We start from the raw sequence: 24,584 nt of genomic DNA on the forward strand, positions 1-24,584 counted from the left end.
GGGATTTGAGCAATAACTTAGAAAGGAGTTTTGCACTGGTAGATTTGGCACTCAGATGTTCTTGGTATTTATTACCTGAGCTGAGCTTGCATTGTGCCTTACAGGGAGTCATTTTGCCTTTCTGTGCCTCAATTTTCCCCTAAGCTGAGAACAACTTCCTTTGTTTTAAAACTGTGAGATATACATGTATACGTGTTCATTGTTGCTGTGTGACCCTTCCCTCCTGTATTAGGGTCAGTGCATTTGCTCTGCAGTGAGGCATTTTTCCTGCACTGTGTTAGAGCAACAGTGCCGTATAGGACCACTGTTAGAATTTCAGAAGAGTGAAACATCCACCACATCCAACTCTCTTATCTGTCTGAGACTCTGAATCCTAGGACTCCCTGCTTGTGTATATTACAAAGGGATATTGCATTTGTTTCTGTATCTGATCATCATGTTTGTATATACATGTATCAAGATAGTGTGCGTCCATTTAATATATAGCATTTAATCATTTTTGAAGTCTGTTTTCAGATTTTCTTTGAAAAGTATTGTAATATTGATATTTCTTGGAAATAAATAATGCTGTTTACTTACTGATTTGATTAGAAATTGGTTTACTGTCCTATAAAGTAAAAAGTAGGGATATTTATGTGACTTCTTCACTTGCCTAAATGATTAAATTGGACAGAGATTCATTTCTAAAACACATTGATCAAGCATACATTATTCCAAAGCTTATATAACTTGTCTACAGTGAGTTAAATCAATATGTGATTTAGATACAGACCTAGCCATTGAGTTCTTATGCATAAAGCCTTTTATTTTGGACTGTCAGAATAGTTCCATCTCTAAATCTTCTGCAAATTACAACACATGTGTTTTATTTTTAGCATTTTCCTCTGGTTCTCTGGAGCTTGAAAGATGGCATATAAATACTGAATTATTTGATTGACCTGCACTTGCATAAATTCTGGGTTACCCAGTGACTCTAAAAAGGCAAATTTATGGAAGTGATGCACATACGTACATACCTTCTGAGTCTTGGGAAACTAATGGAAATAGATTTTCTGTTGTTCCTCAAAAATTATTCCTTAAGGTCATTTAAAGGTATAAAGCATGCTACATATTTATAGGCAAGTAAATATCATTGACCTGAAGACGAATTGCAACTATTTCTTTTTTTTTCTTTTTTTTTTTTTTTTCCTACCAGAGCACTAATATTAGCTGGTGGTGGCCTAAACACTTCTCTGCAGGCATACCACACTAAGTAGACTTTTGCAAAGCTTTTATTTGGAAAAACTATGGAAATACTGTGAGAAACGAGAATAGCTGCTGTTACCTCAGAGGAGCCATGGACTGTCAGAACTGTGCTTGTCACTGGCAGCATTCCCTTGGGCTGCCTGGGTAGCCCTTGCTGGGCTACCACATTCAGGCTTTGCATGGGGAGGAGGAAAAGCTCCATTTTGGGAAAGTGCAGCATGGAAGTGAGCCTCCGGAAATCTTGTGAAACTTGTTAACCTCTGCAGATTGTCCACTTATTCCTGAGTCTGTCATAAGTTGTATCATTCCACCATTACATGTGCTGGTTGTGAGGACAAAATCTGTCTCTTGTGGAACACAGAGTTTCTTAACTTAGTCTCCTTGGAGTTATACCTTTTAGAAAGTTGGTCCTTCTTCTGCAAGCACTTTAGACACCACAGTGGCCAGGAGGATGTTGGGCTTTATCACACTTACAAAATGCTAGAGGTCAAGAAAAGTTATACAAATACTTTAATAGGTTTTGTATTGTTTACTGTGGTAGCACACAAACCAATACCAGTGATTAAGGGAGGGGACAGGAGAGGGGATATTCATACTTGAGCAGAATTCTTCTGAGAGTGTCTGGGGCTAAAGACATGTCTTCGAGGCGTAATTGTGAATGTTCAGTCATCTTTATTCTGTGTATTTTGACCTGTATATTCTCTACAGCCTATACACTGTGGCACCAGCCTCTTCAAAAGCTGCTGTATGGGGAAGTGTATGCAATAGATCTCTTCCAGATTTGGAGAAGTTACTTTTAATTTATGTAATCAGAAAGTAACCTTAAAAAATATATGTAATAAATAGACAAGTGATTAAGTTGCTTTTAAGTTTCCACATCAGCTCTCTGAATCCCAATGATAAATTCTAATTTGCAGAGTGGGTTCATTTCCTTAATTTTCATTTAATGAGATTAATGAAGTAGACTTCACTTGAAGCATAACCAGAAAATTGAATAGACACCATCCACAAAAATTTCTGGTTTTTAGTGTGTTTTTTGTTGTTGTATTTGTCTTTTTTTTTTTTTTTTTTTTTTTTTAAAGAAGTAAAAATCAAGTTGTCAGTTAATTTCAGATCCTTATTACAAAGAAAGTGATGGCAGGATACATTATTCTGGATTTTTCACCAATTAGTCTGTGCTCTGATATATTTATCAATTAGTCTTTCTTAAATGTCTTGGACTAATAGATGACTTGCTTTTGACAACTTGGAACATTTTCCATGGCATGTAATTCCTAAAGAATTAAACAAATTACTTTGTTAATTAATGAACATGCATCAGGAAGAGTAAATGAGAAATTAAAACAGTGTTTAATCTCAATGGAGAAATTTCAGATGTAGCTAAAAATATTAGTGTGACCTGTGAGGGTATCAGCTATTCTGCTAGTAGTGGAACTTCTGACAACAAATGGAGACCTGCTCCTTAGGGTGTTTTAGCAAAAAGCAATGACAGGTTTGCATGATATGGAGTGGCTACAGGCAAGAAAAGGAAGGTCTGATCTTTCTCTTGCATTCCTTCATTACTTTTAGTAGACAACACCCATCGTCTCTTTGTATTGGCAATTACAGAAGGTATTAAACTTCGTTTGTTCTAATGAATCTAGACCAACAGGTTAACAGATGCTAACAAGTTGCCATTTTGACCAACAAATGGCTAGCACATTCATCTGAGACTTCAGGTTTCCAGGCTTCACTCTTCTCTCTCTTCTCTCTGAGAATAAAAAAACAAACAAACAAACAAACAAAAAACAAAAAAACAAAACAAACAAACAAAAAAAAAAACAGTGTAATCCTGGTGGCCCAACACAGTTTCCAGGAAGGCTGCTATTAGATGCAGCATCCATTAGCACCAACTGCTGGAGCAGCTCTACACCCAGATTATTATTATTATTGCTAATTATCATCATTGCTATGAGGTGACAGAGATGTGCTGAGCACTTGCAGCAGACTTCTCTGTGTATTCCCTCTGCAAATGGAAGGGAGCAGGGAAGCAGAACAGCTGTCAGTCAAACAGCTTGCTCTGCCATCTCATTTTGCCTGACCCTGTTCTGCCCTTTTGTGGTGGCACTTGCTATTAGCAGCAAACATCTTGCAGAGAGACCTGATCAGGTGAGACAAGGACAAGGTGTCGCTGAATAAGTTACTGGATGCAGTCAATATCTGAGAGGACAGACAGTGTACATGAAGTGCTTGTAATGCAAGTAGCCTTGGCAGAACCAGGGCATACCAAACACCTTGATGATACCTGTCATTTTCTGAAGATGCAGCATGGAGCAATGTGCTGATGCAAGAGCAGGGAACATCTGCACTGTGGTGGTTTTGTTGTTCTGTGTTTGTGTGTTTTTATTATTTTATTTTTTCTATTGATTTCTAGTAATAACTCTCAAGGTATGGGTTAGTATTTATTGCTGTCAACCAGCTACAGGTTTCCTTAATACCTTTAGTGTATTTTAGTGTATTCATAGCTGTGAGTTAAACTACTGCAGTTGTATGTATGCACTAGTGACTGTGGCACTCTTGGATTAATTAACAATCTCCCACCGCTGACAAATTCCTGGCTTAGTTCCAGCTATTTATTTTCTAATCTAGTCATCGGTTTATGACTGACATATCAAACTGGTGAGATCAGCCTATTATTTAATGTAACAATTTGTGTTCAAAATCCATTTGTGGTCTGGAAAAATGGTAAATCAAGCATCTGAGACCTGGTCCTGACCACTGTGTCCATGACCTGGGCTCCAACAGGTCACTTTGATGTACTGCTTTGACATTGTCCTCCCTGGGTCACATTACTCCTGGCACCTCCCTCTGTTGGAGAAACATCCCATCAGTTCTTGCCATATCTGCTAACTGTACATTCACGCACTCTGGGGAGAATGGGGGGGGGGAGGGGGACCTTTCCCTTTCCAGCTGGCTTAACTGCCTGCATTACTGCCAGTATTAACTGCTCCATGCTCAGCTTTGCTACTGATGGGGTCAGCTGAAGCTAGGACAATAATTCTGTGAAATCTGAAAACATTCTTCCTCGTTGTTCCATTGTTCCCTCACTTTCCAGAAATAAATAAATAAATAAATAAATAAATATATATATATACACGTACATACCAAAATTTAATTCAGATATTGAGTATCCTGCTATTGAATTTTCTCCATGTTAACAATTGCTTGTTTACGTACTGTGACAAATGGGATTAAGTTGTGGCATATCTGTGTTTCTGCTGGGAAAACTAACCCTGTATGCTATGCCCTGAATCCGTGTAAAAGCTTCCCTTTTGCTACCCAAGGTTTAAATTTTGGTTAGAGTGTGGGGAAAAAAACAACAACAACAACAAAAACATTGAATAGCCTCCTGGATACTCTCTGTTGAATACTGTATCCTAACTGTAAAATATCTTTATTACAGAATCACAGAATTGTCTACCTCAAGACCTCAAGATCATCAAGTCCAACCTCTGACCTAACACTAACAAGTCCTCCACTAAACCATATCGCTAAGTTCAACATCTAAACGTCTTTTAAAGACCTCCAGGGATGGTCTTGAGGCAGTAAATGTTAACTTGTAGGATTTTCCAAAGTCCCTGAAAATATTGCATGCTTGTGATGACACTGTTCTTGATCATGTTTAGAAATTGCAGTAGGACCCCACTTAACTTTAACTTGATAGCTTCTGGTCAAGTGAGAATCAGAGCTAAAGAGCTGAAATCAGCAAACCAGCTCATGACTGGAGAGGGTGACAATATCTGGCAAGAGGAGGGAGTGATTCTACATGCCCGTTCTGAGCAGTGCTTGACTTTGGTCACAGGTATTAGCATCAATATCTTCCCAAAACATTTTCAGTAGGAGTCTTTAGCTTTTAATCAATAAATCGAGGGCTGGCTTTGTTCCATACACATTCATTTCTTTTTAATTTCATTTCTGATCTCATCAGAGATTATTCATACCTTATTTTTGCCTTTTTATCTTGTTTGTGGTTTTGATTGGACTTAACACAATAAAGAGTGGAAGCCTGGCTAGTGGGGAAAGTGGCATCATCTGAGCAGGGCAAAGCACTTTGAAATAAAGACAGTAGTGTTCCTCAGTACTTCATAGTCATTTTGTTGCAGCTTTTACTAATGCTGAATTGTTTTTAAAAATAGTCACAGGAATTTAACTTATTCTTGTCCTCTGTTATTCTTCCTCATTATTTGGATGTATTTTTTTATTGATGCATTTAAGTGACAAAAGATATTTTTGTGGGCACAGCTACACCCTGATAGAGAAAGAAGAGACTTAAACTTGTTTTCATTTTCAGTGAAATAACATCTCACTGTTAACGACTGTACAGATTGTTCTGTTGTCTGAGTAAGCACCCATTCATTTAACTGAAGTGGCTTCTTCATATGCTCCTTTCTAAGTCTCTTTCAAGTTTTAGTCCCATCAGGCTCCATTTTAGTCCTATTGAGCTCCACCATGATGTCTCCATGGCAAGCAGCTGCTGTGTTAAAACAAGACACACAGCACGGACAGTGAATTTCCTAGGAAGGAAAGTAATTGAAAAGTTTCCTGGTCAAGCTTGTATCTTGGCTTTCTTTCTGCTGAGTTTATCCTTTTGAGACAATTCAGGGTTTTGGTTACAATGCTTTCAAGCAAAGAAACAAGTCATAAATAAATTGTATAAATACAATGAAAAGAAGTCTTTGCTGCCTGCAGAATGACTGTTCATTTGGACATTTTTTAAAAATGATGTTAAAACGTTAGTTTGGATTAGATTGAGTTTATGAACAGCTTCTCAACCTGAAACTGAGTAGAGCAAGAAATGCTCCTAGCTCCTCTGGAAAGTAGTCTTGTATCACTTCTAAGCAACATCTGCAGGATATGGCTTTCTTCTAGTAGATAAAATTATAACACTGTTCAGTGTCTGACCTGCCATCACTTCTTTGGGCAGATGGTAATTGGTAACTGAGCTGTTTTTTTCTGTGCATGTTGCAGCTTCACAGACAGATTTAGAAGGCCTGTCACTTTTAATATAACAGGAACCAGCCCCATAAAAATTCAGATTTCAGTAAAACTTTGCATTGTAAATTCTTCTTAAATAATTTTGTGGGATCCTCTCTAAATCTTCTGTGTTGAAGCTCTTTTCTCTCTCTCAGGAGAAATGTTTCCCTTCCTCAGCTGACCTTACTCTGAGCAGGCTGCAGCAACAGCATCTGCTATATTTGTAGTGAGAAGAAACATTATCATGGCAAGCGGGCTGTGACAGTCAGGAATATATTTCAGAATAATAGAAGGGAGAGGAGCTGACAGCGCTTGCTGGTAGTGCACCTCAAGCATCGGTCTGAACTGTATCCTCAGAGATCCTGTGCGCCACAAGAAAGGTGGGAGCAAGACCAACTTTCCCCTGTGCAGTTTATGTAGCAGTTCCTTGGCCCCATACCGAATGAGCCTTGCGGTGGATTGTGGGCTGCCCCTTGTGTCTGCAGTCTCTACTGTGTTTATCTGGCAGGATGATTCCAGTCTACCCTCCAGCCTGTGTGAGCAGAGTGCAACAAGCCTCCACCTGGGCTGTGCTCTCTGCTGTGTGCAACGTGTATGGGCCAAAGTCAAGACAAGTACTGTGGGGCAACAGTGCATAGGTGCAGCCAACCATAACTGTCAGACAACCTCCATGATGTTTTAATATCCATCTTGCCTGCACTACCATCTGTTACCCAAGGTAGGACAAGTGAACTGGTTGTTAATAACCAGCTGTAATGAATGCACAAGTGTCCCTCCTGGGCTCTCGGCAAGGCTTCATTAACTCCAGTTACAGGAATGAAGGTTATGTTGCACAAGGTGTACTTCTATGCGCTTTCTGTTTGAAAATGAATGCTGTTATTCATTACGTGCTCTGGAAGTGAATGCTTCACTCGGGGAAGCTGCCTCTCTCCTCTTCCTGCTTTGCTGTAGCTCAGGGGAGCCTGGTCTCTGTTGTGCTGCGTACCACTTGATGCCTTGCATGGCATAGGAGCAGGCAGCAAGGAAGGGCCTCTCCGGGTTGTCATACCCAAATCAGCCTGCTGAACCCTGTATTCAGGAGTCCTGTCAGCTCTGGAGAATGCATAGCTTCCCAAGCGAGTGTGTCATGACAGCTAGAGCTGCTCTGAATGCTTTTGTCTCAATATTTTTTTTTAAATGAAATATGGTTTGTTGCCAAAACTGAGAACTCTACAGAAGTATATCCATTTCTATGGCATTTCTCCTGGGAAGATGAAAGAGAAATAGGATTTTTCTCATTGCTGGTGAAATATTTTTTCATTGTGTGTGAATCTGAGTCCCATTCTATCTGCTTCACAGTGACCTGTTGTACAAAAATTAAAAACATTTCTACTAACATAATCACTAAGGCATATCAATCTATTGATAGCTATTTCGATCTATAAAGTAGAATTTCAGTCTTGGACATGTTTAATTTTAACATAACTCTTTTTCATAAATCTTCAAAAGTTCTTATGTTTATTCCAATGCTGAATGAAAATAAATGCAGGCATGTGCTATAAACTGGCCAAATCTCCAGAGCCTGTGTTAACAAGAACCCAGTTTCTGTGATCAGCAAGTGCCATCCTCCAAGGAAGGAGATCACCACATCTGTCTCTGATAGCAACGAAGACAGCTATGTCCAAGCTCCCACTCTGAGCTGAACTGTGCATCTTTCAGCTGCTCCCTGCAAGTCTCTGGCCCATCACTTCAGCATTGCTCAGGTTTGCTTGCACACAGTGAGACTTCCCTCATTGTTCAGGAGAGCAGAGGAACCCTGGCCTCAGGTTTCTAATCTTGTTTCCCATGCTGCTGAACTCTGGACCAGGGTGATGTAGCAAAAAAGATTTTCCTGACATAAATCAATGACAACTTTAAGAGAGTTTGAATGCTGCTCTTCTTATGTGCTGTGGGTAGGGCCTGGAAATTTTGTGCCAGGCCCCTGTTACAAATTTGAACTCACCTATAATCCACATTGTGGAGCATCAATTTATGGGGTTCTGAAGACCAATTTCTGCTGTCAGATACAGAGGCAGAATGATTACTTTTTTTTTTAACCAACTGCCTCTTTCTCGTTATTTCTCTGCTCTGTGCTGCCTGCGTATTGTTTAGTGTTGCCTTCATCCTTCTTCTCAGTGTAGGCAGCAAAATTTTTTATTATCCTCCCCGTGTTCATTTCCATTGACAAGAGGATCTTGCCCACATGCCAGCTTTAGGATGAAACAACAGAGATTTTTTTTTTCTCATTCTTAAACATGTTCTTTTGCTTCTCCTAACCTCTGGCTGTTAAGTAACCAGTTACTTTGCCTGCTATGAGTTAGTGGAGCCTTCAGCCTCCTATCTGCTGGGGATAACGCTGCTGTGCATGGAGCTTGGGCTGTGCAGTCCAGGAATAACTGAACACAGCACAAAAAACATCCAACATTTTCTGTTTCTGGTGACTGATCAAGAAGCCTGGTCACACAAAGGGTTGCATAGCTGCTTTCTCTGGGCTGCTAGAGTGCTTATTGGTTGCACACCCTTTGAATCACCTCGTTATAGATTTAATTAAATGTCAGCCTGCTGGAGAGAATGAGGGGATAAGAATTCCTGGGTACACACCCAAGAGTGGGATGCACATCTGAGAGAGCCGCTGTACCACAAGGGTGTCAATGGCTGTGCAAGCATCCCAGGCCAGAGCACTCTGGTGGTGCTGGGTCTCAGGTGTGAGCAATCCACACATGCACTATTCAATAATCTCAGCAAACTGCAGCACTGTCAGGCTCAGAGTTAATCCCTTCCTTTCAGGCAAATGTGCTTGTGGCCCTAATTTTCACAGGTTGTGAGGGATGCTGCTCATCGTTTATCCTGGGGGTTTGACAGGCGTTTTGGTAAATGGTGCCTCTTGCAGAAAGACCTGAACAAAATCAATTGTGTTAATCTGAAAAATGCTGCATGAAAGCATGAATTTGTATATCTGAGCTTAAAGGTGAGCTGGTGAGTTGTCAAGTAGAAAAGAGAAGTCTTTTTCTTTTTTCTTTTATTTTTTTTTCTTTTTAATGTAGAAAAATAGAAAATAAGAATGCTAAAGAACATCCTCAGTTTTATTTTCTAAATATTACTTTTTTTTTTGCCTCATTTATTGTGATCAGTTGTAGCAGACTTCAGGTAGGGAAACATTGCGTGATTCGGATCTGGGGAATGGTTTCCTACAAAATATAGTAGGGGAGATTCTGACCATGCTGAAGTCAGTGAGAACATTGGCAGCAAGTTCAGACAGCCTGGGGCTTTTTCCAGAGTACTCTCTGCATCCTCCAGCCCTCTTTACACTCCTTGTGCATGGTCATGGCTGTTGCTGTTGGCACAACTACTGCAGCATCCTTCATCTACAAGGGTCCCAGATGTTCTCTTTGAAACAACTGATCTCTTTTGAATATAAGAAAATCTCTACCACTGCAATGCAGGTCCCTTCATGGCATTTCAGCTTATTAGTTTTCAGCACCATCATACTAATCATGGGCAACTCTCCCATTAAAACTTTATGACACCTGTAGGTAAGAGAAATTAGCTGGCACCAGTACCAATAAGATAACATAACATCGTGTAGTGCAAAATATGTAGTTCAGTCCTGAAATTTGCTCTCAGTCTGCAGGGCCTGATCCTAAAGAGTATTTCAATGGACATTCACTTGCTTATGTATTTTGGGATAAAAAGCTGCTTGTGATTAACCTTTGTGTTGGCTTTGTGAGGTTGGTGCTCCCTCTTTTTTTTTTCCTTTTCTGTTTCCTGCTGGAAGAAGAGAAAGTCCATCTCCTCTGGGCCCTTGATTGGCTGAGACTGTTGAGATTTTTTGTTTGGTTGATTAATTGGAGTTAAATAAATAAATAAAAAGGCAGAGGCAGCAAATTCATCTTAGAAAAATAAATCATATTTTGCATGATCCAAATAGAAAAATGAAATCACAGACTCTAAGGAGAGTTTCTTGATCTCACAGGAATAAGGAGTTAAAAGGACTTTCTGACTCACAGTGTCCTGTTGTTTGCTACTAGGTATTAGTAAGACAGAGCTATTGCAGTCATATCTTCTATTTTCCAGATTCTGTTTCCTTTCAGGTCTGCCTGCTGTTGGGATGCTGAAGCCAGGATCTGTATGTGACAGCATGTAGCAACAGAAAGCCATGACAAATCTCTGAGCACCTTATTATCAATCCAAAATTCATATCTTTGCCAACCTCAACTTTTCCTGCAAGCAGCAGTTTTTAAATAGAAAATTCTAACATTGCAGTGTGAAAAAAGCAAAACCTCCATGTCCCTTTGTACTTTATAAGGAGAAGTAGATGAGCCTTGTAACTTTCCTTCAAAACTCAGTAAACTGGGTTGCTTCTTCTTAGCAGTTTTATCCAGGGAAATCTGTTAGTATTTCCACTGTCACAGCAAGAAGTCACAAGTCATCATCTCTAAACTATTTAAGAGCTATGGTCTGAAATAAAGTCAGAAGGTAACTGGAAAGGAGAGTAGGTTGCAGAGCAGGCTTCTGATACAGAGACTCAGGTGGGCACTTGCTAAATGGAGGCAAGTTTTCTGCATTACTTCCAGTCTTACCCCAAAACACCCCCTGGAAGCAGTCCTAGGTAAGAGCTAACCATGTAAAATATTCCCCAGGCATCTCAGTGAGGATATTTCTTTGGCAGCCTCTACAAATGTGGCAGAAAAGACCAATGGAGTCCAGCTTCAGCCTCCTTCCAAATTGCTGAAAGATGAAGGGAAAAGGTAAAATACTCTGTGATCTCAGTGGAGTAATTCCTACTTATGATAGCTGAATATATGGCCTTATAGATTTCTAATTTACCCACAGCATGTATGCTGCATTCATTTAGGGAGCTACTTTTCATATTTTAGACTTTAAATTGGACAGGCATGTCTTGCCTACACAGTGCAGTTTTAGAATTGCCCATCCAAAACAAATCTTGCATGTTCAAGTATGGCTCATTAGAATGATGTTGAATGGTGCACCTTTAAATGTTATTTAATGCAAATAAGGATGTAGATCCAGTTATATTTTTAAATTCACCCTTTTGCTATTTTTTTTTTTTTTTTGAAAATATAAAAGGTTTTTAAATTCACAGGAATTTAAGGGTCCCAAAACTTAGAGTGTGTATATTTACATTTCTGTTTTACAGGAGAACTAATCTCACTTTAAATACAGCAGTGGTTTTAATGCTGTCAGTGCAATCTTCTCATGCCCAATTTGCTTCTAGATCAGTGAAGCTAAATGTGCTTTAAAATGCATGAATCTTTGTTTACTTTTTATGACGGTAGCCTGTTAGCTCCACTAGTAGCTCTGTAAGCTCATTGCCTCATTGTAATTAACTTTTATGAGGTTAGTTGAAAAGAAATAAAAACTTACATGTTTTGTAGCAAATCAGAAATTGATACAATACAACGAGAAAAAAAAAAAAAAAAGGAATTATTTTATATAAACATATAGACCCTATGACAATAAACTACTTGAGAGAGAAACTTGCTGCTTTTTAAAGGTGCCAGGTGGATTGACAAGATAACAAGTCAAATGAAGACAGCTAGTGTGTTTCCCACAGACAAATTTAGCCTCATCTGGGAGGAAGAACAGCAGCACCTCTGGGTCCCTACGCCAGAGGCCACACAGACTCTTCCTTGGGTATGTTGAAACATTTTTATTTTTTTTTAAATAGAGGGAAATGATTTAATGATAATTGCAGACATTTGACAAAGGCTGAATTCATTTTAGTATATATCATTGTACATATACACATGTACACACACAAATATGTACATACTATGTATAACAAATCTATTAAGATATATATATATATATATTCACCTCATAAAGCTTCTTGCAAGGGCTTTATCTGAGTTATGGGTGCTAGTCCCAGATTAAGTATCCTTTTGCAAACCTCACCTGAGTTTAGCTTCAGCTGTAGCTTGGGCCTTCCTCATTTTCAGAATCTGTTGACCATCTGGAGAGAGATCCAGCTAATATGTGCACCGCCTCTGCAGCTGCACCACAAAGCCTGATGCTCCAGCAGCATCTGCTCAGCGAGCAAGGGAGCTGCGTGAGGATTGACATTTGCTTCTATTGATTTTTGTAAACAGAGAGAGAGAGAGAGTATGAGAATTCCATGGAATAGCAGGGAGAAAAGGATAGTAACTTGAGAAAAGGGTAGTAACTCCTCCTAATCTTTATCCAAACACTAAGTTAATTTAGGGATGTGGAAAATACAATATCCTGCACTTAGAAACTTCAAATATGTGACAAGCAGTTTAAAAATCAGAGGTGACCGCACAATGCTGATCAGAGCTGTCACAGAGGAGTGTATCTTGGTAGCTTCATTGGTTTTGTTCATCTTGAATATACCATACCAGTTATGGCTTTTATTTTCTGTTACCCATAAAGTCCCCTGCTTCCTCTCCTAGAAGCTGCTTGCAGCTAAATCTAGTAACATGCTCACACACCAAATATCTAGAATATATTATCTCATGGCTAGTTCTTGCTATCTCTTCTCACTCACCCTAGCAGAGTGAAATTCAGATGAGGAACTAGTTAGTACCATGTGTTTTTCAGCACTTGCCAACAAGCAGTTACAATTTCCAGGAACAGTCCTACTTGCAGTCTGTTGTAAAGATTAACATATGGCTCATTTTCCTGTGCTGGCTACAGCTGCAGATATTGGAGAACATAACGGGAAATGCAGAAGGACTCTACGGATGGTCAGCTGTATTTCTATACTCACTCCTGACTTAACATGTAATTGAAAAACTGTCTCATCTTTGTTCTCTGTGGAAATTACTCTCTGTATTCACTGGAGAAGTCTGTTGTTGCTTGTAGATAGATGCTTCATGCCAGCATTCTGCTACTTGGTGTTTTTGAGTACATCTTATATTTGTTGCTTCTACTGTACTGTGTTATGGGTAGAATTTTGTTAAAATAACTACAGTTTCTTTTCAACATATGGTATCCATAATGTTATTTACATGATTGATAAAGTAGTATCGTAATTTCTTGTATAATGGCTCCACCTGAGTGATGGTGACATGCCAAGACCCCAAGGAAACATTTTTCAGAGAAGGTTCGTGTAAGGGGCCAACCAGTCTTCTGAGCTTAAAACTGTGGAAAAATCATTGCTATTTTTCAGACCAATACATATATAGATAGACATCTGCTTTTCAAAAGGCATAAAGAAATAATGAGAGAAGCAAGGAGAAATCTTGGAAAAGCACTTGGATATACTGTAAGATAAATATACCAATGTAATATATTTGCTTGAATTATGAATGTTTCCAGTATTGGGTCAATTAACTCAGAATTAACTCAATTTTATTCTACTTCCTTTCACATCTGTCTGTTGAATTGATATCTTTAAATTATTCTCAGCAAGTTATGATTTTAATGTCTCTCCCATTCATGTGACATATCCCTTGAAATTCTGCCTCTACAGTTCTCTAATATTCATTAAAATACACTCAAATACCCTTATAGGGTCGTTTGCTTCCTGAAGACCTAATGGTAACAGTAGCATTAAGTTCTCACTCTGTTTTATCAGCCCATGCTGGGAAAGAGGCTCTGATGTGATTCATCTGCTTGTGTGGTAATTAAATGGAAATTACATTGATGGAAGAGGGGCCACATGCCAATTTCTCTGCCTTGCACTAATTTGCACGCTGTTTCATTGACGCAATACAATCCTTTTCTGAATGGACATCTCACAAGAGAAACAAAATGTATCCTCACTAGCTTTTCTGCCAAAATTGCCATTAAATATGCTAATGAGTTGAGGCAAATTTGTGTATGAGCCTGTCATGAAGCCTATGCTGTGATTACCAATACATGCTATATCAACGTTATGGTTTCAGGTATTAGTTTCAAATATATATTATACTTTTTCCAGACTCCTCTGTGTTTTCACTTTTTCATAAGGCTTGTGGTTGGAAAACTTTACTATTCCTGTAGGAATTTTGATAAACACTATAACAATATTAGGTTTAGTGAGGGAGTCTCTCTTCTGAGATGCTACCTCCATTCCTAGGTGAAAAAGATTCAGGTCTACAAGAAGTTCAACTAGTGATACACAAACACTAAATAACCAAGTCCTCTATTAGCTATTAAGTACAAGATATTAGGGGCAAGGCAGGATGTTTGATACGATTCTGCTGATTCTCTGTTATTTCTTAGGTGGCTTGATTTCTCTTCCTGTTGACATGTTGGCAGCAGTCTCTCTTTTCCAACTGTGTTGGGGGTATCAGGGCAGACCAGTTGTTACCTTGATCAATCCATTTCTACTTTCTAATATATGTATATATTTTTGTGTTGTGTTTACTTCAGTTAAGTTTTTAGGTGTTTTGTTTGTTTTTATAGATGTCTTTTTTCATCCACAGTCAGAGGCAACAGTTGTAGAAGAAGGTCTTGGTGTTGCTGAGATATGGAAATATGTAAAAGCCTGTATGACAGGCTTTTACCATACCTATTTGGCACCCACTGGGATGCAGAAGGCTGTGAATGCATGCCTGACACCTATGAATATTGATGACTCTGAGGCAGCAGAGTTTTGTCCTCGTGTCCTTGTGTTTGTTCTGACTAGTGTCTACTTCTCATTCTGTTATGCACATTTCTAATTTCGTAGGTAAATTACTGAATTTTCCAGTTAACCATTTGTTGATTCCTTTTGATCAATTTGTCTAAAATGAATGCAAAAAGACTGAATCTCAATACAGCAGAAGCCAGAAGTTGTTAGTTCACTTTACCATTAAAATCTGTCTCCATCCAAGATGCACAGCAGCGGAACAAATTTATTCATTTGACACAGCATTGCAATTTGATGTTGACACATATAAACATGGTAAAAACAACTTCCAAGATGAAACCCTTTTAACATATGCATTACTTCTACTTTATCTGCTTTCCATAATGATTTTTCCAAGTGTTTTCTAGCCCTTAGTGGGATGCCTCTTGTATCTTGGGAGTAACTAGTTCTACTACAGTACCCCTATTACTCATTTACACCTGTTAATTCTATGGCAATACTTATTTTATTAGGTTTTTCTAAATTATTATGTTATCACGTTATTTTATTATCATAGTTATAACTGGCTTTGATTTGTAATCAAGTGCAAGATTGCATTGTAATAATAGTATAACCATGATAAAAAAATAATGTTGCACTTGATTACAAAGTAAAAACAAATCTATCAAAAAACCCAATGGTATAACTTAACTAAATATCATTTCTTTAGTTTCTTTTTCTACCTCATGAGACCACTATAATTTTCTGGGTAATAGTATTGTTTCTAATATATCAGTACGCCCACACTTCATTTACCCATATTAAATTAAACTTCCATTTCATGTTAGTGGGACTTACAATAGGCCTACAATTTCTGCAAAACTCAAAAATAAAACATTACAACTGTACCCAAATGGTGGTCCTACATTAAATTTCACTTTGCCACTGACATTATCCATCAGGAGTATGTTCTACCATGCTAAAACATTGTTACATGAAACACCTTGTGTTTCACCTCATGCTGTGTTGCATCTTCAGCCTTCTCAGGGTTCAAAACTATGTACTGCTATCATGTCTCAGAGAGGAACATAAATCAGGCTGAATCAATATTGCTGTCTGTCTGTTTTCTTTTTGGCTGAGAGATGTCAAATACATCACAGGATGTGAGTATGTAGGTGCATGTGTTGGCATCCTCTGAGGTGTTTGTAAATCTTTGCAGCTGTAAAGAAAGGTGTGCTGACTTGACTCTTAGATGTCCTCCTGCAGCAATTTGACAAAAAAAATCTGGCTTTTTATAGCATGTAAATATTTTAGTATGAAAGCACGACAATGTAAGATTAAACCTTATTCTAACTTCATGTCTTCTATGGTAGAGTCTGTTCATAGTGAGCAATTTCAATTAGTAACAAGTTGTGTACAAATTGCTTGCAGCAATGCAAATCCTCAACATCATATTATGTGGTTTTACAAGTTCAGCTGTCACACCCAATAACTGATTGGTTGCTTGGACTAAAGGGCTGGTTTAAAATCACACTGTGTTAAGCTGGGGCTGTATCAGCTCTGCCCAGCAGGCTTGGTGCCAGGCGCATGGTGGCTGGGGGTGCAGAAGCCCCAGGTATCCCAAGAGGGGCAGTGCAGCTTCAGCTACTTGTAGCCTTCCCAGCTCCCTGCTCTCCTGTGGTCACTTCAGATGTTTGGATGCTGGTGACAGGGTGGCCTGTCCTTTCCATGGCAAAGGGACAAGGGAGCAGGTCACACCAGGGGATTTCCTCTCACACGTTCATGTCCTGCAGGTGTCTAGACTGTCTAGGAAAGCCACCTGTGCTGCTGACAGAGCAATAGGCTTTCTAGCAGGTACAACTCTGTCCAGTTTATCTGCTGATAGTGTTTCCAAACCTAGTTCTGCTGCAGACAATATTTTCCAGGCCTGTAAAAGGAGTCTTCAGTATTCCTATGGCCTGGTAAAATAGGGAAACAACAAGCTACTGGTATAATTGAAGGACAATGTAATGTTGTAATGTTTCAGTGAAGGACAGTGATTCTTCACTACGTTGCCTTTTATATGGGACACGTTGTGTGCGCAGACTACTCTGCTGAGCTAGCACAAGATGGCAATTAAACTGGTAGAAGGCAGTGTTGCTCGCTTGCCTGTTCACAGCTTCCATGGGATTACTACACATATATTAATGAGTTCAGTAGCAAATTATGTCATTGAGAAAGCCACTAAATGTGCTGTTCTATCACCTTTCAGACTCCCACAGCAAAAGTTTCCAGGGGGGTGAACTGCAAACTGACACCTCCTGTGATTAAAGATGTATCTGCTGTTGTTTAGAAGCACCCTGGACAAGGTGGCAGAAAAGCTGTATAAGTGGGAGGTTGGTATGCAAGTTATCCAGTGACAGCAGGACAGTGGAAGGCATTCAGAGATTTGGAGCAGAATTTCTGGGCTTCTTGGAAACCCCAAATAATTGTGTTTTGCTGTGGCTTCTTTGGAACGCTCTCACGCTGGCATTTGTACCTGTACAATAATGAAGAACCAGAAATACCCATCAGCTTGGAGGAAGTTAAACAGGGAATGCATTTTGCAAGCCCTCTGCTCTAAGATATATTGGAAATGGAAATTAACATTTGTGAGCCTGACCAAAATATAGCTTATTTGCCTTGCTTGAAGTGATTCTTTGTCTTTACCAGTCTTACTGAACACATTTTAGTAAAGACTGTTTGTAGTGGTTTCTAACCTTACCAGGCAAGCAGAACATGATTCACACTGTCATGCAGTTCAGCCAGACAATTAACCCACTGCCCCTAATAGCTGTCCTGCTGTTGAGAAAGGTGCACTCTATACTAAGAGGCAAAGCTGACTCACTGAATAGCTTTGATACTCCTAAATTCATCAAAACACTTGAGTACAGGTTGAACTTCCATTGGAACTGGAGTGCTGTAAGCATAGCACCATGCTGAACAAGGGCCAAAGTGACAGTCATATCCTGTTCCCATTAAGCAGCCTGCAAGCAAACAGGAGGCAAAGTCAGAGCCATCTTTCAAATTACAGCTCTCGCTTTGGCCTCACACTATGCTCTATTTCACGAGATACAATTCTTTTCTTCCTTATAAGCAATTCAATATTGAGGATGGGGGAAAAAATACTTACCATGTTTGCAAAGTATGTCAGAATGACAAAACAGCTGAAAACAGCCTTGTCTGTTCAAGAAACTGATTTTTTGATTTGCAGAAGCAGGTGTCAAGTAAATATGTCTATTCTTAATAAATGGGCCATCTTTCTGGAATATTTAGTAAAAATAAGGTGGTTAGTTAAAGATGACAGACCTGTGCTCACCAAATATGTAACACTTTACATTAGATAAAGGAAATTCATGTTACATATCTTTCTGAAATCAGATGTTTTATCAGGATTCAGAGACCAGTTTGTTCGGCTGGACTTCCAGGAGGGAGGCCTGAGCTGAGAAAAAAGATTAATCCTAAATGGGATCCCAGACCTAGTCAAGATAGCACTGACGTCTGAATTACCACTGAGTCATGCCGAAATTAAACTGAAGATTAAAAAAAAAAAAAAAAGCCCCTTCACATGGTTTTGTGTCATTTCACTAGCACCAGACCCAGTCCAGGTTCCCAGGGTGAGCCGCACTCTGAACTCATTTGATTTTAGAAACTCTGGGATTGAGCAGATGGTTTCTTTGTTCCAGCTAAGGTAACTGCTCAGCAGGCAGCTGTAATCTGAATAAAGCCATAGCATTTTCTGTTCTAAATGTTGGTTTCCTCAGATGATCTGTATGTTTTGGCAGCTATTTCTTGTGATAATGGATCCCTTTCAATTTTGTCAAAAATAGGCAAAAACACCTGTTATTGTCACATGTTTGTGCACTTTGTTATGCAACATTTTTTTGGAAAATATTTATATTATTACATTTAGGAGTTATTAATTTGGGGTCTGTGTTTGCTCATGGGCTTATTTTCAAATGTGACGTTGGTTCAACTGTTGTTTTACTGATTGCTTAAATAATGGTTGAAGGCTGATCCATATCTTGCATGGAGGAAATTAAAGGAGAGGCTACTGTCCTGACATTGTCCTGACATACAAAATATCAGTGAAAAGAAGATTTATCCTGATATGAATATTTTATTAAACTGAGGTTTTACTTAAATAAGTTACTATGAAGAACAAACCACAGAATCACAGAGTGGTTGAGGTTGGAAGGGACCTCTGAAGATCATCTAGTCCAACTGTCCTTCCAAGCAGAATCACCTAGAGCACATTGAACAGGATGACATCCAGGAAGGCTTGGAATATCTCCAGAGAAGGAGACATATCTCAGAATTGTGAAAAGAGACAGTTTGCTGTTGGAGTTAAAATGTTAGGAGGAACCCTTTATACAAAGTTGGTGATGCAATTCAGCTAATCATATTATTACTCTGTTAACTGTCCATTTCAGTTGCCATATGAAGGCAGCTACAGACACTTATACCGAAAAACAAACAAACAAACAAACACATTGAGCCTAGAGGTTTTTCCTCTGATTTCAAACATAGTTTTTTAGTCTCCACCATTAAATGAAAAGATTAATGTAACATATGGATTCATGGAATGACAGACTGCACTTGAATACTGAGATATTTCCCTAAAAGAAGAGATGCTGTCTTAGGGGTGCCAACAGCATTCTGTATGTTTTCTTCTTAGCAAAAATCCCATTTTATTAGCAAGGTTGTTGTAAGTATAGTATGCGATAAAGCTGGCTCCTTACCTTTTAAAAAATATTTAAATGATTTGAAGCAATCTTTCCCTATATTAGATAATTACATTCATTCTGGGTCTCAGCTTTCTTCTTTCTTACAAGTCCTGTCAAGACTTCAAGGCGTCGCCATGCTGGTCAGAAAGCACAATCTAACACAGGTATTTAACATTTTCAAAACACCATGATGAGTGTGACTGCTTAATTTGCAATAAAATACAGTCACATCAAATGGTCACTGGAATTGGTGAGACAAGAACCAGAATACCTACAGAAACACACCCAGTCTCACCAGGGTTTCCTCCACTGGTAGGGGGGGCTCTGAAAGAGGCCATCCTGTTCTTGCCCCTTGTGTGCTGCTCCCTTCCCCAGGACCTCTTGTGTCATGCCGATGGCACCATGAGGTGAAAAGCAATAACTCAGAGGAAAACCAAAGCTCAGGGATGGTGGCACGGCACAGTTTGGATGTGATTTATGGCACAGACTCAAGTAAGTCCTTTGTGCAGTGTTGCACTAGGGCAAAATAACATCTTCTAGGTGCAGATCTTCAAGTTCTGGGTGCCAGCAGCAGTCTCACCAGTGCTATGTGTGGATGCCGTGTCACCTTTCTTCTCTTTCTTGGTCATTTCTTATACCTTCCACCCCCTTAGTAATCATATCACTTGAGAACCCATCCTCTGCTGAGTGTCTGCTGTGACCCTCACACCTTTTTGGTCTGGCTCGTAGTGTTCAAAGATAAGGTCCATCTAGAGGTATCTGTAGCTGCATCTGGAGTTTTTATGTCATTCTCTGTGTGTGATTATGTCCTTGTGCTTGGCTGTATTCAAATACATATTATTTAAGGGATCCAGATAGCTTTGGGATAGACTTTTGTTCTCTAGAAAAATGCAAACTGGAAACTTGAACTTAAGTTCTCATGTAACCCAGTGTTCAGGACTTCAATATTTCAGAAAAACACTAAATACCATGCTACTGGTGATGAAATCAGATTCATTGGTAGTACTTCCCTTGAGACCAGCTGTTCCTACAGCCAGGAAGCTTGTCTGCACAAGTGAGATCTGTTCTGTGGATGTGGTAATCACTGAGGACGGCGGGGGGGTCAACAAGACGTTCTGTACTTCTCAGGCACAATGGAGATTTCCAACACACTTGGTTGTATGACTCTCAAAATGATACGGATGTCTCTGAATCATTTTTCTATGTAAATTTGAGGGAAATAAAGGAGCAAAAAAGTGATACATAACTTTACACTTGCTGATATGGTATTTCAGACTAAGAAATACTTCACTTCCTAGATAAGAAAGAGAAAGAAAATAATTTGAATTCTTTAGTTCCCTTAGGAATAATGTGATGCAGTAATGTTAGAACTGTATGTAATTGCTTTCTATTTTTGTAAAGCCTGTGCCTGCTCTGAAACTTTGTAGTGAATATGGGAAAATCTGGCAAGTATAAAATGCTTCAGCGGCTATATGCTAGTGGTGGTATTGGGTTGAAACAACATTTAAGGGGGGGCAAAAGTATTCTTCTTTTCCACAAACCACAATATTGTATTTTCCTGGAATACATGAAACAATCTTCTTAGGGTTCTGCAAAAATCTGTCAGAAAGTGACAGCCTTCGGATACATCTTCTGGGTTGCTGTTTCACATCATCTGCACACTGCTCTCGGTTACACCATGGTAATGTGAGTGGATGCTGTTATTGAATATGGCACTATTCTCATTCTGATAGGCATACAATCAGTGAATAAAAAGAGTATCCTCATTTCTCATAGAATTAGGTGAGGCATCTCCTTTTGTAATCGACTTTCCTGTGAGCAAGAATACTGCATAGATCAGGTCATGGCCTGAAATGGACCCATGGCATCTAGAGAACTACCAGAAGGTGCTGAAAACCTGCGCTCTGTTGCTATGTTAACTGCTGTAAAATTGTGCTTAGTGTTGGGATTAAGATGAATTTAAACATAATGGCTTCCTTACATTTTTAATTCAATTAGTTCAAGGCCTACTTAACAGCTAAAGTGAAAAATAAATACAGTACATATCAGAACTCCAAAACAAGAAATATTACATGCATTTTAGGTTTTGGCCAAGCCAATAGACAATGTTAAAAGAGTTATCTGAACAGAGAAACATCTTTAGTTCTTCTATTCTGCACCTCCTGTTTTTTGGTTTTTGTTTTCCTATATATGAGTATGTATTTATGTCTTATCTGTGCCTGTCTGTATAAAATATTAATTAATTAATTAATGATATTAAAGAATATCTCCGTATATATATAATTAGGTTCCTAAAAGACAAAATATACCCTTACTCTTCCTCTGTGGTTTTGAAGGGTGTTTTTTTACCCTTTTATCCCTCCCAACAGATCTAAAGCACTGGGTAAATACAGTGAGTATGCTCTGAAGCCTTTCCCAAATTCTTGTTTATGGTTGGAAAGGAAACGACTGCTGCAGCTTCGTGTGAGTTTGCTGTGAAAAACTTCTGAAGCTACAGTGATGAATTTTACATAACTCTTAGCTTTATTGTGATGTAAACAGGTATTTTGTCACCAAGTATTATACCAGATTTGTCCTGAGTGTTGCACTGCATATTCCCTGGAGGTATCCTGGAGCAGATACTGCCGTAGAAGTAGTAAATGTGTACAAACAATAATAATTTTTCAAAATGTAAATTTGATGGGCAAGTCCATTTTTAGTGTGGGGTGTGTTTGTGTACACAAAAATTTGATCTACTGCACCTTAATGCAAAAAGCTGTGGAAAACTCATGAGATTTTGTTTGAGGCTTTGGGGAGAAAGTAGCTTCAGTCTATTTTGCAATCCCACAATGTTTTCAGCTGCAGGTTCTAATTTTTTTTTTTTTTTTTTTTTTTTTTTTTTCTGGTTCATCCATTCTCCTTCAATCTGGACCAATTCTGTTTTATCATTCTACATATTTAATTCTGCTCCCACTTGCTATGCTTTGGATTATTCAGTCCCCTCCTGCTGCAGTGGCTAGTAATTTTGACTCTCATGCAGTGAACAGCACAATGACCATCATAACAGTGTTATATAACACTTTTTATTCATATACATAAAATCTCTGACAAAAGTGATTAAATTTCATTGCTGCCATCTTTCTTGATGGAAAGCACAAAAAATTTAAGGGAACTCTCATCTGACAGCAAATTAGCTGCAGAGATGGTCTGCAACTTTGCCAAAATATTTTTGAGTTTCTGTATTTTGCTGCCAACATTTTGAGCCCATCTCAACATTTAGTGACATACAAGAACTGTGGTTTGCTTTTTCAGTCCAGTGAAGTGCTGGAGATGAAATCCCACCTATGAACCCTGACTCCTGGTTAAATATGAGCATTTGTCCCAGGTTTCCCATGAGGAACCACAGCAGCTTGGGTTCCATGCTCTTCAGCACTGGAGGCTGAAGCAATACGCATGGCCATTCTGCAGAAACTTCCTTGTAGGATTTCATACCTTGTGTTTTTATCCTGATCAGAACCAGAAGGTAACACTGATCTAGAAGAACTAGCATGGCAATGGTCTGTTATCTATGATTTTTATCTACATTTTTTACACTTTTATCTATTAATTTGTCCACTGTAAACTTCTAGCATCCATAAAGTATCTGTAAGAAAAAAAATATGTGCAACTTAATCACATCCTAAGTTAAAGAATATCTCCATTTGTTTTGTTCTGCTGGATTCATCGATTTTTCCTCAGTATTCTCCTATAAGGTTTACCTGCTAATGCATTATGTATGAGACTGATTTCAAGAGCATAGATTAATTCAAGGTGCAAAAATCAGAATTTCTTACCAGGAATTTTGGTTTGGCTGCCCAGGTGTTAGGCACTGTTTCATTCTCCCCAGAAGCAAATTTAGACTGAGATGCATGCTTTCAATTGGAAATGCATTTACTAAAACTTAGAAGTGTGGGGTCCAAGAATATGTTGCACTCAGTCATCTGCACTTCTAAATATATGGTAATTGCTATTGTTTGTGTACAAAATGAGAGAAAATAGAACTAATTAGAGAAATGTTACCTTCTGCAGATAGAGTATTTCTTAGGATAACATTGTTTTAAATGTCTAACGTTGTTAACAGAGGTGTTTTTTTTAATCTTTGTTTCCACCTTGGCATAGTCACAGGGTACATTTCCTATGTTTTGTACATTTATTTAAACAGAAATAGAATTAACTTCTTTTCTTTTTGCTCAAATTACTGGCTTCATGTGCTGTGTAGGTGTTTCTTGAATGCACACACCATGCTTACTTAAAAGTAACTACATTTTGAGATAGAATATATATTATGCCCTTCATATCAAGGTATAGTCATGAATTACAAGCTTCCATTCTACAAATTTCCGGAGTGACATTTTATTATCACAGATCATTTTAGGATACTTCCTGAGAAAGTAAAATATCTCCTCATATAACTGCCTTTTCAGCTGGAAGCATAACAGAGTGCCTTGGGATAGTAAAGACTAAAAGGATTAGCCATTAGGAGGGCTCTCATATCACCTTCATCTTTAAACACATCCTAACAGCTTGCCTGGGCAGAAATTCTGGGCAACATTACTTTCATCTGTTTGCAGCTGTGTGAGAGAAAATACTCAGCTCTGGGGCACGCTGTGGTTCCTGCTCTGCCAGGGCTGACAGCAGAAGCATCTAACTTCTCACCATGGGTATGAACATTTACAGTTGCTTTCACTCCTGCTAATTCCTTGGTTATAGTGCTGTTGCCTAGTCCACATCAATAGCAGAAGTTGTTCCTGTGGGAATCAGTTATGGGGAGTGTTCAGAGAGCTTAAAGGAAAAAGTAGCAGAGGCTATTCATCATTCAGTAGTGCTGGGGAGGTGGTTGCTGTAGAAACCTCTTCCAGGTCTAGTAAATGTCAAGAATCAGATGGTACCCTCTGCAGCTCTGTATATCAGAGTGGAGATGCTCCCACGCACAGGGAGCCGGGAGGCCCCTCCTGGAGACACTGGAGATTTTCTGGCTGTCTGCCTGATGGGGAGACCCAGCCATCCCCATCAACATCCCTCTGAGCAGA

At 38.9% G+C, this 24,584-nt stretch overlaps 1 protein-coding gene across 7 annotated transcripts in view; it reads left to right on the top strand.

The window, feature by feature from the left end:
- Positions 1-24,584, top strand: part of HTR2C (5-hydroxytryptamine receptor 2C) — a 225,565-nt gene that overhangs the window by 184,217 nt on the left and 16,764 nt on the right. The window lies entirely within an intron of this gene.

The sequence above is a fragment of the Aythya fuligula genome, chromosome 13 (genome assembly GCF_009819795.1).
Source record: "Aythya fuligula isolate bAytFul2 chromosome 13, bAytFul2.pri, whole genome shotgun sequence".
Classification (NCBI taxonomy): domain Eukaryota; kingdom Metazoa; phylum Chordata; class Aves; order Anseriformes; family Anatidae; genus Aythya; species Aythya fuligula.